This window comes from Bombus flavifrons, chromosome 1 (genome assembly GCF_040668555.2).
Source record: "Bombus flavifrons isolate JBK064 chromosome 1, iyBomFlav1_principal, whole genome shotgun sequence".
NCBI classification, from domain to species: Eukaryota; Metazoa; Arthropoda; class Insecta; order Hymenoptera; family Apidae; genus Bombus; species Bombus flavifrons.
In genome coordinates, this window is record NC_138442.1 from 10,510,795 (window position 1) to 10,529,774 (window position 18,980).

Here is an 18,980-nt window from a genome sequence, read left to right on the forward strand (position 1 = left end):
GTAAAATAATGTCTTCGACCAACAACAAGAGAAAAGAATGAAATTCATTAAGTATCAAAATACTAAGAACCTCTAAGCTCAGTTCCTGAAAACTTTTGTAATTCCTACAACACCATGAAGAGAAACAATTCTCAGGAAAATCCTAATCTGGTTTTGTAACGACGCGACGAAGCGTCGCCGTTCTCAAACCGCACGACACCGAAATAGCGTTCAGCCAACGCATTACACGTTCCGCAAAATAAACATATACTGAACCGCCGTTTTCATATAACGATTTCCATAACGCGACTACTATCCTCGTATATGTCTCTATCTTTCTGAATTCGTTAGGACACGGTCGATTTCCAAAGTAGCGTTATAGGTGACGCGAAAAGGAATTCCCTAAAGCTCGTCGAATGGAAGAAAATCGAATTTCGATTTGGTCGATTGCTTTCATTTTGCGGATGCTGTGCGACCGGTAGATGAGAAAGAGACGAGCGAACCACTCACCGCAATGGATGCTCCGACTCAGCCGTGAAATCCTCTCCGAGAACGCGTTGTTTTGTGTACGCCTCCACGAGACGTACACACTTTGCTCACGTTTGTTTGGTCGAATCGAAAATCAACTTCGTCCATGGACTCGCGCAAGTTCGATGCAATTGTAGATTTTATCGTTTTCGCGACGAAGTTTCACACTTTTGTCAGTTTGAAGAATCGGGCAAATTCGTACATTGTCACGTTTTTAATATCGATCGTTTATCGTGACAAAGTTTCAATGAATTTATTATTTTATAATTAGCAAGTGATAAATCTCAAAATTTACTTTTTACTTTTTTTTAATGACAGAAAAACGCACTGGTTATTCGATTCTATTCGATGCGATCGTACATCGGTGTTTTAAAGTTTCGCGGTCTTTGAGGATCGAAACCGAACCGATACAAAAGTTGCGCAGAAGCAGACGCTGCAAACGCATCGTCGACACTGGCACGAAGCGGGTCTCTTACGTTGGAGAACCGGACGCGGGCCACGGTTGCATCCCCGCCACGATTTTGCTACGAGAAACGGGCCTTAAGGCTTGCTCACAATCGCGACAATCGCGACAATCGCGAATATATCCGCTTCTCCTAGTATGAAGCACATCTACGGACAGTTGCTAACGATCGACGACGATTCTCCACGCTTCATTTTCAAGAATGGATTCTCAAATGGAAAATTCGAGCGTGAATCAAGTAGGCGTCACACGCCGTGCTTCGTCGAACGTCCCTGGAATTTTTCATTTTGACATCCCTCATTCTTTTTTTTCTTGCTGGAGTACGCGAAGGAGGAAGAATATTTTCCCAGGGGACACATTAATTTACATGCAACCCGCGAGTCCCGTTCTTCACCCGGCTATTCGAATGGAGTAACCATATCTTTCTTATACCGTGTTACCAAAAGATTTCGCGGACAAAGAGCGAATATTCCTCGGTTGTTTTACCGACGAGTTTGAATTCCACGCGAAATTCTCCGTGTGTTATATGTATCGAGCGAAGGCCGGCTCGTTTTCTGGGACAAATTAAATTACGTTTGATAGCATCGCCTACGGTCCGGTTTCCACGAGATTTACGAAGATGAGAGACGTCGACTCGCTCGAGTGAGTTACGAGCAACGCTACGAATTGCCCAATGGTGCGACGCGATAACGAAACTGCATAATGCGACGCGCGAGATACATATCAATTTTCCATCGGCTACTTTCCCCAGCTGGTTGCAAAGGGAAACTGCAGCTCTCAATGTGAACAGCGTATACATGTTGAGTGGTGTACCAACCTTCGTTCTGTTCAAATTCGATGAACATTCCTCTTCGACGATCAAGGGGAAGTTAAACGACACGATACGACGTTCGATGTAAGCTTGCATCTCGTCGATCGGCTGGAAAGATCCAAGAACGATTTACAACTTCTTATTGAGCATTTGAGATTCGATTTCGTGATATGGGTGATTGATATGGGATTGGAGGAAAATAGTAAAAATTCTGGGTTAGCAACGATTAATGGCATGGAGCTATCGTGCAAAAAATTCAAAAAACTCATTGTTGGGAAATCTTTGGTACATATAGCACTTTTCGTATACACTTTTTTAATGCAAGATTTAATACAAATAAATTATGCAACGTCATTGTAATTTCAAAGAGACGATGTTGTATGATTCGTAATTTTCTATTTTTATGCAGTATCTGAGCAGTGTATCGTTAAAAATGTAAACCAGCCAAATTACACATCGTTGTACGCGAAACAAGAGCAGTTGGATCAAGGAACTTCGAAGAGTAACTGAACTCATAATTAATTAGATCATGTATAATTAAATTAAAGGAAATACGTAACTCGATTAAAGCTTAATCTGTTAGTGATTAATCTGTTGTTCTTAGTCAAATATAAAATACAGCGTAGAGTATAAATATTGAGTGAACATGTATGAGATTATATGATGTATAACATCAACGAAAGTGGAGAATTTGCCATCACCCAATATCGTAACAGTTACAAATTCCAATATCACATTAATAATGTAATAAATCATGCGTTAATATCTAAATCCCCGACCTACGAGCATCGTCTCTCCTTTATCAGAGCGATCAAACAATTTTCAAACTCCAAAGTATACCACTTCGAGTTTACTAATACAGGATAATGAAGTAGTCTTTTAAAATTCCGCACGACAACGAGAGTTATACGAGTTTAATTTTTTCTACCATCTCTGTCGAGTTAATGAATTATAAGCAGAGTTAGTGAAAAAAGCTGGGGGGAAAAATAATAATGGAGATCTCGAATTGGAGTCACGCGAGGTGACATCGCGGGATGAGAAGCGAGCATTTAGGTGGACGACCTCGGTCCACCCGGGCGTCGACCCGCAAGACAGAGACACGTGAGACGATACAAAGAGTTTCAGACGTGGCTGTGCAAGAGGACGAACGCCTGGTCAGTGTATGAAATTGACACCGTGTATTACAGAGAAAGCTGACTCTCCGGGCGCTTTCTTAAGCTCCTGAGACACGGAGCCCGACGCGTTACCGGATTTCAGGCCTCGCGAGGATGAAATTCATCCGCGCCGGAAACGCGAGGAAACGGGGTAATCTTCGCGCGTGGTGTAGCATTCGTCGAGAGTTTTATGCTGAAACCATGACCAATTTATTGTGCGCCGTTTGTATCGTGCAAATTGCATGGTGGATGTGAAAAAATTGTATACCTATATTTCATCTGACAGAGAGATAAGAAAAAGTACAGAAGGAGAAAGGAGAAAGAATATTCTGAAAACTAAGTAAATTAATAATACGTTGATTATACCACTACTGTGTGAATAATGTTTTGTTTAAAGAATATATATTCCGTGATCTAATTTTTATTCATTTTATTTGCAATTTTTACACTGTGCTTTTTGAACGTGATAATTGTTTTGAACGATGCTACAGGTTATTAAAAGACGAATGTTTGAAGATTTAAAGGCTGGGAGAAGTAGGAACGCTTAATAAACATGAAATTTAAAATTAATTTCCTCCGAACAAGGTTGCTTTTTTGTGTCCTCTTTCACATGGGTTGTTTCATCTGTCTTTCTCCTACCTAAATACAATATTCATACGTGTAAATTACGAGGAGCGTATATTTATATTAATACGTCCTTGATCTTTTTTTTCGTTGTTTGATATAATACGTGCATTTTAATTTTCCACTCATTATAATTGAACTACATTATTTCTCATGAACGAGTAAATTATGCTCACATTTTCTCTTTCAAATATCCCAGAAATGGAAATGGAAAATTATTTTTGGAACTAAAAGTATTGACCTTTTAGAATCTTCAGTTGATTCGATCTTTTTTATTCTTCGCGTTAAGTACTGTATATTTGTAAAGATTAAGAATAAAAAGGAAGCAAATAATCAACATTAAAACAAAACGATAAAAGTTCCTTCTGAAGAAGACAGATATTGTCAAATATTTATTTCCTTCGGAAGATGAAATATTACTTCTTATTGTCAAAATGTTAACGTTACATCAGCATTGCCCGTAAACCGGACAGGTTGTATAATATCGTGTCACCTGTCACATTTGTCCGCGGCAATTAGACCAACTTGTACTTGTCTCTGTCAGTGGGCGTTAGAATTTTAATCGTGACCTGGTTTTCATAGTTCATCGGTCAGGAACGAAAAAACGGACAAGAATGCGACAGCTCAAAGAATGTAGCCGCATTTGTCTACCGAATCGCCGATAATCCTTTTCCTGTTCCCTTGAAATCCTCTGTAATTTATCAAATTGATCGAAGACATATAACGACAGCTCGTGACAGATATCGTTATATTATTAAAATTCTAACGCGGTAGTTAATCAGCATTCTTTATACGCCTAAACTGTCATATTTCAACTCTTGCTGCATAAATCATTCAAAAATTCTATTACTTTTATTTCTTTCAAATTCAGAGGATTCTATAGCAACTTGCAAAACGATTCAATGTCGCTATCAGTGTTGCAATCAATTATCCCTACTCTTGTTACCACCTGCTCTCGAAATTAATTATTGAAAAATTCTCTTTCATCTTACTCCGTAAACGTAACGTCATCGAAAGACATAAAAACAAAATTTAACTTTTATATATGTTAATGTTTAAAGGAATTTCAAAATATAAGAGAAATAATTTATTACAGCTCTATGAATATTTCAATTTTCAACGAGACACAGTCTAGATGAATTTAGATCGAATCAAGAACAATAGAAAAAGTATCAGACAAATTCTTGAAACTCCCTTTCACAAACAAACTTCGATAATGTTAACTGATTGAAAAACAAGTAGCGAATGAAATCTTGCATTAAAGTAATATTCACCATCTGTGAATCAATAACTTAATCATTTTTCTTCTCAAAAGTATCATCGCAAAAACCTATCCAAAATTGTCATCGTGTCTTTTATTCACTCCAACATGTCAACATATACTGGAAACAATCTTTGCCAATCCTGGACAAATTGTTAGAAACATTGTTCCACAATACTGTTAACATCGGAAAGAAAGTTTGCTCGTCGAAAAGGTACGGAAAATAATGGAAGAACAGGAGCAATCGCGGATGCAAATCAACGAGGGACGCGCGTCCCGATGCGATAGCTCGACGGCCAATACGAGACGAGTGGCCCTTATCGAGGATTAGCCTAGAGTCTAGAGGGCGGACGATCCGGACTGAATTTCGATGAATCCGGATAACCGACTGCGACGACTGGTCCGGCCGCTATTGAGAACTCTCCTTAATCTCGTCCTCGGGTCGGTTGTTCCAGTCGAGCCGCTGTCGACCTGTTGGCGAGTGGATATGGCCACTAGAGAAAGAGAAAAAGCGACGATATCGCGGGCCTAGAACATCCGCTGGAAGAGAAATTGCGAGGATAGAGAGTCCGTAGTGGACGAATGCTCGGTCGCCTTCTGCTTCAACGGAGGAACGCTCGAAACGATGAAATATCGACGAAGTTGGAGAATTTTATTCACACTGAAATGTCTGGGTTTGTGGTTCTAATGGAAGAGTCGTGGGATGATGGAGGATCTGGTTTAATTGCCGGTAATTCGAACGTATATGTTCGTCCACAAGTATTGGGATATTAACATCTGAATAAGACGACCCGACGATTGATAAATCGTTGGAAATGTAATCCTACTGCCGTTCTTGAATTTGTATATTTCGATTTTTGATTTTAAGATGTTTGGTGTAAACTGAAAATGACGTATCATATAATTCCAGCAATAATTTTCTTATGTTTTGTTCCGACGCAAAATATTTGTTAACGTTAGAAAAACAGAATTAGATGGGAAATGACTGGAAGAAGCTGGTAAGGGGAGAAACGATCAGAAGTTACGATTTCTTGAAACGACTAAACAATTAGTTGATAAAGAATTAAGGATCAAGTCGGAAAGTTTTCCTGAGTTCGTAGTTGGCGAGTTACTTTAAATGGTTTCCATTATAGGGGCTGCAGGATATTCTCTGGTGTTTTCTTTAACCCCTTTGGTATGGAACTGGCCGCTAGCTGGACGGTACTCTCTATTATGAACGTGTATTTTTCGCGTAGATAGTGTTTGCTGGTCTTGCCATGATATTTTCCTTTACTTTCTTTTTATATTATCTCCAAGGATTTTAGATGGAATAAAATGTAAAAGATATGTTAGAATTAGAAAGAAGAATATGAAAAATTTCATTTTATTTTTCTGCATTATATTTTCAAATATGTTACGATTCCCTCGCTATAGATAAATTTATAGGAATAACTTCTTTGTTATTCGATAATGTTTAAAGGAATCGAAAAATTTCTGAAGTTTGGTATTTGAAAAGCTTACGAGTAAGCTAAGTTGATCAGCTGATTCTTTTGTTTTTGCAAATTTGAATACTAATCAGGCGCTAAAATTGAGGAATTCGCAGAAATTGAGGTTGATCCCTTTAGCCTCTGCGTACCTCGTACATCGTTTAGAAGCATACGAAGACCGTTTCATGGCGAGCGGTTATAGTCACACCTAATATATGAATAGGGTTTCGCGGCGAGTAACCATACTCTCCATAGTAGCAAAAGGGTTAATAGTTGATAATAAACGGTGGCTCGCTAGTAGAGCTAGAGTTTCACAAGGATTGTGGTGAAATCTGTTTCCGGGACACCTTTAGAAGACCAAAGGTCGTAGTAACCAGGACAACCGTATGCAAGAAACAATCCTTATTACGTTTCTAAATTGAAACAGAATTAACGTATAAAAATCATAACATGTAATTTCAGACTGATTTTGTTTTAAATTCTGCAATTCTATTGAACGCGTGATAATTCCATATTCTTGACTCATTGAGTACCTATATATGCGTAACTATATAAATCACATAATTTACTGAACTCGGATCTTGCCATCCTTCCGCGTTATTCAATAAATATAACCCAATAGGATCGTACTTGTACGTCAATTGTATGTTATAAAATGAACTTTATGATCATGGCGCGTTTTGCAAATTGTACTTATTATTGACAGTTAAATCCGCGAGGTTTTTCTCGGATTAAATGTTTCTGAACAAAAGCGATGGAAATCTCATAGCTGGAACAAATAATGTCGGTAATTCTGATAATCGCGATGAAACGAAGCCGAGCGAGGTAAACGCGAGTTCATTCACGAGACTACGGAATTCATCTGAAAAGAAAAACTCGTAATGAGAAAGAATAATACACTGCAACCGCTCGCATTTCGAACAATGCAGCATTTCACGTTCAACTTTGCTTCAGGAGGCAAGACGCTCGTGGAATAACAAGGACGTTCATCGACCACGTGGTTATTATTATCGACAATTATCCACATTTATCCAGACAGTTTTGCGTCTCGCGCACTGCCAGACAATAATCGTTAAATTAATTGCCGACAAAGATATTGCAGCAAAAAATTGGTGATAAACGAGCGATTGAAATCTGCTAGGTCGATAGAAAAGAGAAATAATAATAATTGTTATTTAATTATTATAAATTGTTATTATTAATTATAATATTGAAGTTCATGAGTAATTACAATATTGGATACAATATAGTAGGATTTATGACCTCATGAATTTCGTAGATCGTGTAACGTCGTAATTATTAGTTTTGTGTTTTCTATAGAGGGTAGTTTATGGATCCTAACAAAAGGCCGTAACAAAACTGTGAATAGGTCAGTTCCAAACATGTATATGTAGTCAGTTTCCCAATTTAGGATATATATATAGTTGATAAATGTACTGAAGGCAATAAAAAATTTAGTATTAAATACTAATTTATTTTTTGAGACGATAAAATATTGGTACGATAAAAACTACAGTTGTAACAAAAATGCATCGCCATATACTTTCCTGCGCGCTATTATACAAAAACCACAAAGACCATGTAAAATCCATTGCTTTTAATTATCTCATTTATTGTACTAATTATGACCGTCTAATCTATTTTGTAATAAATTATGCGCAAGTGTATACAATATCTTACCCCATATTGTGTACAACAACAGTTCAATTCTTAGAGACCCAACCTCTGCTTTGCGCAAAGATCGAAAGAACCGGAGTTCTCCATTCAATTTTCTAAAACTTAGTTGTCTAATGATAAAAACGTAATCGAAATATCTAAAAACACACGCAGATCAATGAATGATTTTATTAAAACAGAAATTAGCGGGTAGCGACTGCGGCGACAGTTGCAAGGTGCATTTGAGTTATTAATCGAAATATTTATGCTTTGTGTACACGGTGGTATTATCTGTTAGCTTGGCGTGAACGCACGCGACGACGACGTCGGTTCGAAAGGCATGGCCTCGCGGTGCAATTACTTTAATTCTCCTAATTGAGGAGACGCGTCGACGTGACGCCTTCGGTGTGGAAGACGCGTGGCGAACGGACAAAGTGATACGGTCGAGCCGAGGCGTGCGATTTCGAGCACGTTACCGCCTCAGCGTCGATTAATCAGATACGAGCCTCGTTTTCAAGCCCCACCTCTGCTACTCTTGACGATGGCTCCTTGTTTTTGCCCACCGAAGTGCGTGATTATCGAGTCGAATGGCGCCTCTGAGTCGCTGAGAGATACGAGTCTCTTGTGCTTCGATTTTTCTGTTCGGTGGTAGGTTTTGTTTGAAGTCGGATTAACAGCCAGAGTTCAGGGTTGAATGTAAGTGCCGTGAATGTTGAATATCATGGTTGTCGAATTAGGAGTGGATTATTATGGGAGACTTCTTTCTTTTTTATCCAAGGTACAAGAGGAATTTAATAAAAGAGTTAAAGATTGAATTCATTCTCGCTTCAAACATATTTGGACTGGTTGAATAGGAAGTTTTTTTAATCATATGATTGTTGAATTGCAGGTGGATTGTTATGGTACATTTTTGTTATGAAGAATACAAGATTAAATTTTAGATTAAATTCTTTTAAATGAAGTATTTCTATTCAGCCTACTAAACGTCGCGGCCTTCCTCTATCACAACCCTCCTTTTCTCTCCAGACAGAATCACCATATCGATAAATCGACATACGAAACTATGGCTCTTTGAACTATGGCTCTACGAAACTATACAATCATGTTCCAGTACGAAATTGAAAGAGGCGAGAAGGATGACAACTCCCTAAACGAAAGTTATAAATGTTTGCGATTCACCTACAAACGGAACTCTCTCAAAAACCTCTCTAAATACCGAAAACCACTTGGTTGGTCCGGAACGAAGAACAGTCGGGTTTCTTTGATCGAACAACCAGTTCTATCGTTACCACTGATACGAAAACACGTATGCTACGAATTGACGTGGCGAAACGGAAAATTCTGTCGCACGCTCGTCGTATTATCAGCCCCGTGAATATGGTGTTCCCATTTCCCGTGGCTAGATGTTTCCCCTTCCATTCTCTCTCTCTCTCTCTCTTTCTGTTTCGTTGTCCCCGGTCCGAGCTCCCTTCCGTTTTCGCCTCTGACCATGCCCACATCCTGTCCCAATGCAATCAAATTACTCGCTGCTCGACGCGCCAACGGGGAAATGTCGTTAACCGTGGTGGTTATCGCCGGTGCGTGTCGCGTGTCGCGCTTTAAATCGAGTTTGTACCTTCTGCACGATCGGCCTGTGCCCGGGCTAAACCCGATTTTTGTTTTCGTCCGGAGGAGATTCCCTGGTGACCGGACGCGATCGACCAACCCCATCCTCACCGTACCAGAGTCACTCTGCCATTCCGTTTCGCGTCGCTTGCAATGGCTATCGGATGGTCTTCTCTCCCTTTGCTCGTTCGTGTGTTTCAACCGTCCTCGAAATTCGATCATAGGGTGATGAAGGATGTAGTATGCGAATGAAAGTTTCAATGGGTTTTCAAGAAGATTTTAGAAGGGTTTTTTTTGGAATACGATACTATGATGGGAAGAAAGGAAAGTTTAAAATTGGAGCACTATGAATTTTAGTAACTTTTCTAAAAAGAAAAAAAAATTAGCGTTAGTGATAGTCGCCTATTTTATGGTGCATATTACGTTTATTAAATGTAAATCAACTTTGTAGAATTATGATGACTTTTTATGCTTCTTAGTTTAACTTTCTTCTTTCCGCCATTGTATGTATATTATAAATGTAGAGGGTCGTTCGCCTAAAGGAAAGAGCTGCAGAAAGAAAAAATAGTAAGAGAATGAAAGAAACGAAAATAGTACAGAACGACAGCTAAGGAAGGAAAAGGAAATAAAGAAACGGAAAAGACGCTTCCTGTAGGTCTACTACTCCCACAAGAACAACCTAATGTCTGCTTAACGTAGGATACTTCTACTCTATCTCTCCATTGTCTGTTTCTTAATGTGCTTCTAATCTATGCAGTATAAGAAAGTATTAGAAAATCGTATTATAATATTATATCACTTATTTTGCTTTCCACTTCCTAGGAATTTTGAACCGTTTATTGGCCAAATATTTTTTAAACATACTTGGTATTTTTTATTTCGTTATGAAGAAATCTGTTTTCATACAATACTTCTACTTATAAAGCTTAATATTTCGGAAGCGGTGATTCAATCTCGGCGGTAATGCAATCTTCGTAGATTGAGGTTAACGCGTAGCACAGCCTGTCATTGCGGAATGATTGTAAAATACAGGCGGATTCGTGACACGAAAACGCTGCGACACGAGCTGATCGAGAATAACGACGCAGCAACGGAGCGCGAGTTCGGTTGTTCCCGAGGGAGCGACAAATCTTAATTCCCGAGCACCGATTGTCCTCGTTTCTGGCTGGAAACTGGTTCATCGATAACGCAACTTCCGCCTGGGGATTCTCATTTGACTGAAACGCACGCAATTATTTTTCGTCGAGCTGTCGCGTTTTTCGCGTGGTTGATGAATTCAACGTTACCAGTTCGATATATGCATTCAAATTGCGTCCCATACTTTTCCCTTCACCTATATGGTCATTTTTCCTCTCCTTTTTCTGTCTATTTCTCTCTCTCTCTCTCTCTCTCTTCCTCTCTCACATACACACATACACCAATTTACTGTAACATCGATGGAGCGAAATTTTCGTCGAACGCGGTCCATCGACGATTATCGTTTCATGCGGCTCGTTAATTAGATTTTAACCAGGCGACTGGAAAAACCTAATTTCGATTTTTCCGCCAAAATAACGCTGGGCTCCATCGGTTCGATTAATCACATTCCCGGTGCTTTTTTCCCCCGCGTGGAAAAGCTTTTTCTCTAGATCACGTTGGATCAGCGTTAGATCGACGACTGACGTCGCGAGACAAATAGTCGCACGCAGATTTGCCGATCGGTAACGTCGAAAGATACGACGAAACGAATTCATGAAATCCAGAAATATATCGATTCGCTCGGTCGTTTTTATTTACGCTTAAAGAATAGCCGACCAGCTATTCCATGTATTCGCTACGAGAATCGGAACCGTTGTATTTTGATTCACGTTCGTTCGTTATTTTAAAATCGATAACGCTTTTACTATCGAGGTTTCGATGTTTTACTAAATGGTTGTTCAGGTTAGTATTAACTGATCGTGGTCGGACAAACGTTGTCGATTATCGTTCTCGGCATACACTCGTATAACGCTATTCGTTTAGAAGGCTCGTAATGCGGTTGACTTTTCAATGAAATTTCGAAATTCCATCGGCGTGGCCACCGTTCCCGAATTGAATTGTAATGAATTCTGGATACGCAGACCGCGTAACAGTATTAAAGTGGCTTCATTTACGTTTAATCGGTTGGGTCGCGTAAATTGAATGGCGTTAGGAACATCCGGTTTACATTAACACAATTGATTCCTTTCATCCAGACATTACCGGGAAAAATGGTACAAATAACGCGTCAAATCGTCACAATCGCGATACTCTCTGTGTATGTTTGATTTGTTTTCAAGACGAACAGATTTAATGTAAAATTTAGTTGGTATTCAAAATTAACAGAACGTGTTCGAGATATATCAACTTTGGTTGCAATATCGTCCAATTGCTCCGATCATATTCTAACTAATTTGCAAATTCGAAATTGCCATTATGAATGTGCCCTGTGCACTTGATAATTACTTAACTTCACAATCGCAGACTAATACTATGTCTAATAGGAGTCTCGTTTAGATTTATTAATTTATTTGACTTGACTTGAAATATTCCTTTAAATTTGTACGCTCGTCTTAAGTCAGATTAGGCGACTTTAAATTATTTGAATCTATGTAATTCGAAATATCTCAGTCAAGTATATCAGCCAATCTCTGTCGCTCACCTAAATTGAAGTTATTTATGTTCAAATAACTTGATTCGAAGAGAGTATCTCTCAGCAAATGGAATAAGTAATGGTACTTGATTAAACATACTAAAAATATTCTGCATGCGAAGCGTAACTAAACATAAAGTTCAGAAAAGGTCGAGTTAATTTAAGCAACTGATATCTAAGTAACCGATGCATATCATTCTAGTTTCGTGTATTTTAGGTATTTATTTTGAAGCAATTGCTAGCCATGTAACTTGTCGTGTATAATCAAAGACTCGAACTCGGGTTTGCGAAATTCAACTAGATCGATTAATCTGAACGAGATTACCGCTATGACGGTGGCGACTAGTGTCGACTACTACCAACTAGACTCAATTTCTCCATACTTATTCTACCTTTTTACTTTCTAACTCTTCATAGTTATTAAATTTTCTCATAATTCTCTTAATTCTTACCACGCAAGTTACCTTCAAAACTAGCTAATTGTAAAACTAACGCGTTAATCCTACGACAAACAACACGAAACCATCCTTCAACAGAATATATCTGGTAAAAGGATTGTCTTACTCTTTGTCTCGTACAATCGTCCATGTATCTTCCAGGAACACGTAATTCGAGTAGAAAATATAAAAGTGGAAGTACGAGGAAGTTATTTGGATGGGTGTATAGGTGCGGTTCCCATGCAATATTAGCGGCACGTTCGTGTTCCCGGTAGTATAGCTTGAAAGCAGTCGACCTTGGGTTCAATCTCGCGGGAATTCGGGAACCTCGGCGGCAGTAAGGATCCCCTTCAGCCCCGTTTGCTGGCCGTTTCTCAGCCTAAAGCGAGTAAGAGAAAGAGAGAGAGAGAGAGAGAGAGAGAGAAAGATAGCGGACTTTATGCTTCTAAGCCGTCGTTATTGCTGCGGCGCGACGGTTTGCACGCCGCGGTATGCGTTTCATGAAAGATGGATCGCGTGCCACGTACCCTTATAGAGACTTCTCTTCCAAGGGTCATGCATTGGCCATGAAAAAGGCTTTAGACATAAGAAGCGACTTTAACGTAATACTCGTGGCCTGGGCGCACGCGACTTTCCCGTATAATTTTTTTCCTCTTTTCTCCTCTGCTCTTTCCTCTCTTCCTCTTTTTTTCGCCAGAATATCCGCTTTAAATGGCTCGAGAGGCAGAGTTACGATGTCACGGCATTTTTTTTGCGATAATTTTTTAATGCAACCACCGGAGGAGACTGGAGAGCAACGTTTTGAACGATGAGAGGGTTGTAAATGTTTAAAGGGAACGGTTTCGTAAAGTGTGTGTCTTGGTAGGTGAAAGCCTTAGGGAAAGATTAATCGTTAACGTTAGATGGGTCGGATAAAAGTTTCTATCCCCTGTTTATTAATGACTATAGAACGACGTACATAACGACCGTACAGCTGGGTGGCAGATTGTATATATGTAGATCCGAATGTCAAATATTTGATGTCCTCGCAGAGGCAGTGCTCGTGCAAATGTTTGGCAGAAATGTGCTCGCGGAACTTGCATCGGTACGTTCTAAAAGTGAGATCGTGCTGATTCGCCAGTTCAATATTCGTATTTCCGTCGAATCGGTGTAATTACGTGCCCTACTTTGAATATGCAATTGCGACTCTTACTTCCTTTTATTGCATGAAATGCAAATGAGCAAAAAAGAGGAAGGTCAAGCACTGTGTACATATTACAGATATGCATCGCCAGAGCTACTGATAAATATGCTACGCATTAATAATTATAATTAAAATCATGTAACGAAAAGAAATATGTACACAACAATTTTACCAAACACGTCCGCATATTTTCAGTAATTAAGAAAATGAAAAGTCTGAAAAGATTCGTTATATATTTCCACCTTACTAGTTAATTCTAACGATGTAGGGATAAGTAAAAATTTTATATTTCATTCATGAATTTTTTATATTTTATCTCGAACCTGTCCCGCTTTCTCTCTCACCGAAGAACCTTTGAAAAATAGCCGTGGAGAGTGATTAAATCCTAATCTCGTACACCATGAAATCGGATCATTTCATCTACTCTAATCGATGGTACACAGAAGAAGGCGAGCGATCGCGATGCTTTCGTGTTAAATTTAATCGCACTAAATTTGATCGGTGTCCATAACATCGATTAGCGGCGGTATACCTACAATGTTACGAGGGCTGTGAAAGTTGTAGCTGGATGTGGCTCAGCTTGAGGGATCGGCAGTGTAACAGGGACAAAGTTTTCACAGCTAGATCGTCGTGTGTTGTCGTCTTTGTCGCCGTCTTCGTCGTCGTCGTCGTCGTCGTCGTCGTCGTCGTAGCGTCGTAGAGGCTTAGCCGCCACGCGGCGCTTTATCAACGTTGTAACGAGCTGTCGGCGTTATTGCCGAGGTGTCTCCGTTACCACGGAAGCTGACGTGGCGTTTCTAATAAAACGATCGCGGCCGCGCCACTACCGCCAAGGTAGCCTGCATTGTATGTTAGGATCGTGGGAGGAGATGTTGGTAAAGGGCTCGTGTTAACGACCCAGCCAGGTTCCCTATAATCCTGAGGTGGATCAATTCCAGTAGACCAGCGAATCCAGAGTGAACACCCACACGTTCCCGGAAGCTGCTGCACCCGGCTCGTTCCAGAAACGATCGAATTTTGATTACCCTATCCCTATTACCTTACCGCGTGATTTTATTCGCCGATTTCTTCGCTTCGGGTAGTCATGATCCCTTGGCGAGTCTGATGATTCGTGAGGCTGACGTTGGTTTTGTCATGTACGAGACACAAGAAATCACGAAATTGACAGATCACCGGTGATCTCGCGTCGCAGTTCGAACGTTTCACAAATTAGGTAAAAAATCGAACTTTAAATATGGTAGTAAAATTTATTGTACGAATTTAAAGCAGAGTGACGGTTCAGAATGTTATAACAAAAAAGATGTTGAGTGCTGATTTGGCAGGGTTCTTATACTCAGGTTTGGTCCTTCTGGAGGGGTTATCATCGGATGTATATCAGACGCGGCTATTCTGTTACTATCTGGTTATTGTTTCGGTGGCTGTGGTATGCAGGATGTTTTGTCTACCCTGTGTGACAGTTTCAATGCTGTCTCGTTCGTTTCTTAAGTCGTGTACCTATACATGTGTTCAAATCCTTGTCGAGAGACTCACGGAATTCTGAGCGTGCGTTTAGGACAAACGAACAAGAACATAGAAAGAGGAGAGCACCACTCGCTGATCTGATGACATCAATCATCCAACCATTTGCTCGTCAATTATATTGACACCAAAGGAGCTTCTTCAGGATGAGCGAGAGCGAACGATTTGGCGAGCAGAAGTCAAGTCGCAAAAGAAAACTTATTTATACTTTAATTTTATTAAAATAGAGGAAGATTTTAATTAATGCAATGATCAAAAAACGGTATCTGCTTCCTGAGGAATTATTTAAGTATCCGATTTAAATTGTTTGGATATGCAAATAAATAATGGGTTGAATAAAATGGATTTTTGAACATTCTCTTGGGAGGATAATGTATGTAATATCTTTATAACGCGAGCAATCGGCAACTAAAGACAATTTAACTTTATTAGTTTGCGACGTAAATTCGTTTACGTCTGCCAAATATCTAATAAATTGTGCACTACAGTCTTATTCTAATTGGTTTCTGGCTGATTAGCTAATATGTTTTTAGGAGATTAAGCAGTGAAATTTCGAGTGCTGTTGACGATATAAATTTACGTAACTGTTTAGCACGTTAGCTTGTATACACATAAAACGCAATTACCGTTGCTAATCAAGCAAATAGCGGTGATTATGACAACGGGATTCGCAAGAGGACTTATTGTCGATGAGTCCAGTAAACACTGCACCTCCATTAACGGCCATAGTCGTGTTTCTCTTGACTGTTTGTCTACGTTTGAGCAAGGGCTTCCTCCTTCGCCGTCTTACGTTCGCCGAGGCGCCACCACTTATGTAAGCCCCTCTGCTACAATTTCCGTGCGTGAACTTTCTAAATCCGTTTTTTCACTTTTCATGCATTCATCTAGCCACCAACGCATTAACCTGTGCGAATGTGACATACGTGAATGCATAATTAGCACCGAAAAAATTGGGAGATCATTTTTTAAATTTTACTTGTAAAGATCTACGAGCTATAATTTATGTGGAATAAAACCTGACTTTCCAGAGTACGTTTTTTGAAATATTTTTTAGATCTTTGTTCTCTTTGTGTGTATTTTGTATCCTGGAAGTCGAATTTTACTTTCTTCTTCTTTGATTTTGTGTATAGAAATTTTTTTTTTGTCCATGATCACAAGGAGTAGTTACAATTCTACATTTATATTTTGACACTATGGGGGAAGGAAATTGTACACAAAGCCAAATGAGGAGGTTTAATAGCCTTGAGCAGCCAACATTTTAGTTCCAATTTAGACTGTCAGTCAAACACAGGGAACACAAATTGTTTGCTCACACAATATGAAGTCTCCTGTGAGTTGCCTCTCGAAATGGCTTTTCTGCTCTTGTTTATGTCTAATTTAAACGCAGCCATGGCTTCCTGCCTATTGTATAACCCAAGATTCCCAGAATTTCTCCTCGAGTTCTAATAATTAACATCGACAACGTTAAATTAAATATAATTTGCAAAAATTTTCCGCGGAAGCAACGCTTTCGATCGAGAGAAACGATGAATAATCAATGGCCGTGCATTTTCTAACAGAGAAAGAGAACCCCTGCTAATTAATGCAACCGATATAACCCTGCTTTTCCTCTCCTGACCGTCTAAAAGTTGGAAAATTCATTTTGCGCGTCGTTTCACTTACCGTCCCTTTTTAGGGCTGCAACTTTCAATTACAACCAAATCGATAGAGTTTACGGACCGCATGATATCCGACTTCTTATGAATTTATGAATTTTAAATCTATCTGGAAAACTGATTCAAGGATTTTTAATGCCACTATGTTTTATTCGATCTTCTGGTTTGAGAGTTCCTATGGAATTAAAAAATTTTCGGGGATTAATTCTCTGTTCTTGCTCGATCGTGATTTCAGAATATTTAAATATATATTGTTTGGAATGATGTTTGATATGATTTAATTCTCCGAAGGCGAAATAGGTCGTTGAACGTTGAAGCGAAGTTTCCGCTTTGAAAATCGAGTGAGAAGCCAAATGTCTAATTTTCTATTTAAAACCCATTAAGAATTTGACAATCCCCAAAATTTCAGATTTCAACTAATTACATTAAACAGACCTTTTAATTCCATTAACCTCAAGTTTTCCAACTTTCAACTGAAATAAGATTTTCAACTGTATCTATTAAGTTGTCCGAAAAGTTTCTTTCGTTTCATAAGATGATATATGAACAACAATTTCTGTTTTATATTATTGATATATTGAATTAGGTATGATTTCGTTCTATTTCTATTATTATGTTCGTGCATAATTCAATAAACTAATATAAAACAAGAAACATTGTGCGTTTATTATTTCCTTATAAAACGAAAGAAACTTTTCGGACAACCTAATATAACAGAAATTCTTTCTCTAAAGAGAATTACACAAATGACAGAATTATGTATATCGCAAACCTGCAGGCTCCAATTTCCATCAAATCAAAAAACATTTTAAATTTCATCCATTTCCTGTCTGGACAGCAGCTTCTTTATCCTCGATCAGCTGTTGTCTGTTCCCTCGAGGATTCCACCCTGTTGTGACTTCATTTTCCTTTGCATAACACGAGGGTTGTGCATTCGCTAGTTGCATGTGTCTGGTGCGTGTCGTCACGCGTCAAGCACGACACAACGGAGGCAACGACACCATCCTTCCGGCGCAAGAAACGTGGCCGACATTAGAGACGTGTCGCGGTGCGATGTCGTCTAATTTCGCGCTACGCGATCTCGAGGTAGTTACTCGTTAAGCAAGCTGTGTGTGTACAAATAGATGTGTGTTGCAAATTACCATCTCGTGTTTCCATTAAATATCGAACAGATGATGTCTACGTATAGGAAAAGATCCGAATTATATGAATTGTGGATTCTTCTCGACTGAATCTTTTTCATTTCCAAATATACTGTCAGTCACAACTATCCAGATGCTTTGGTCGATTCGTGATAAAGTTATGTGATTTTTGTCAATGTGTACAAGCGAATGAGAAATTAATCATTAGAAGCGACACTTACTACCTTTTTATGGAATCATCAGATTACAATGTTAAATTACTCGTCGAAAAGTATGGTAACAACATATGATATTTGTGAAATAAAATACAGAATATGAATTAAAATGAAGTACTACAGAATTTGAATAATTTAACTTTAAGATTGTGTTACTTAATTCTATCATATGCAACAATAACAATCGAACAGTAATAATTGAATTGTAGTTATTGAGTAAGAGTGTTGGAAAATTCCGCAGAGTTTATTTTTGTAATTTTGTAAAGGATTTGATTATTGGTAGTAAGATTGGAAGATTAATGAAGCAAGTTGAGGAAAGTGGGAAGGTAATGGGAAAGACATTTGTATTAAAAATTCAGATTTGAAAGGAGACGAGTGGTTTCGTGTACATTAGGGACGAATGGCGACGTTATCGCAGAGTCATATTTACAGAAAATGTCGAAGAGTATCACGGTAATATTCTGCTATCTCGTAATACGCCTCGGGGACATTCTTCGTGGTTCCATGGAGACGTACCTACGTTTCTGACTCTCTATCTAAACTTTTTCATTTTTATCCAGAAGAAATTTCATTACGAGACCGCGTATGAATAGAAACGTATGCAATTTTACGTAACATAGAAACCTTGCGTTA

At 38.9% G+C, this 18,980-nt stretch overlaps 2 protein-coding genes across 8 annotated transcripts in view; one reads left to right on the forward strand and one right to left on the reverse strand.

The window, feature by feature from the left end:
• Window positions 1–741, reverse strand: part of LOC138186472 (uncharacterized) — a 118,829-nt gene extending 118,088 nt beyond the window's left edge. Inside the window, exon 1 of the mRNA XM_069126405.1 lies at window positions 490–741. The gene's annotated coding sequence lies outside the window, so the exon portion shown is untranslated. The remainder of the gene's footprint in view (window positions 1–489) is intronic.
• Window positions 1–18,980, forward strand: part of hiw (MYC binding protein highwire) — a 264,809-nt gene that overhangs the window by 128,302 nt on the left and 117,527 nt on the right. The gene's annotated exons all lie outside the window — the stretch shown is intronic.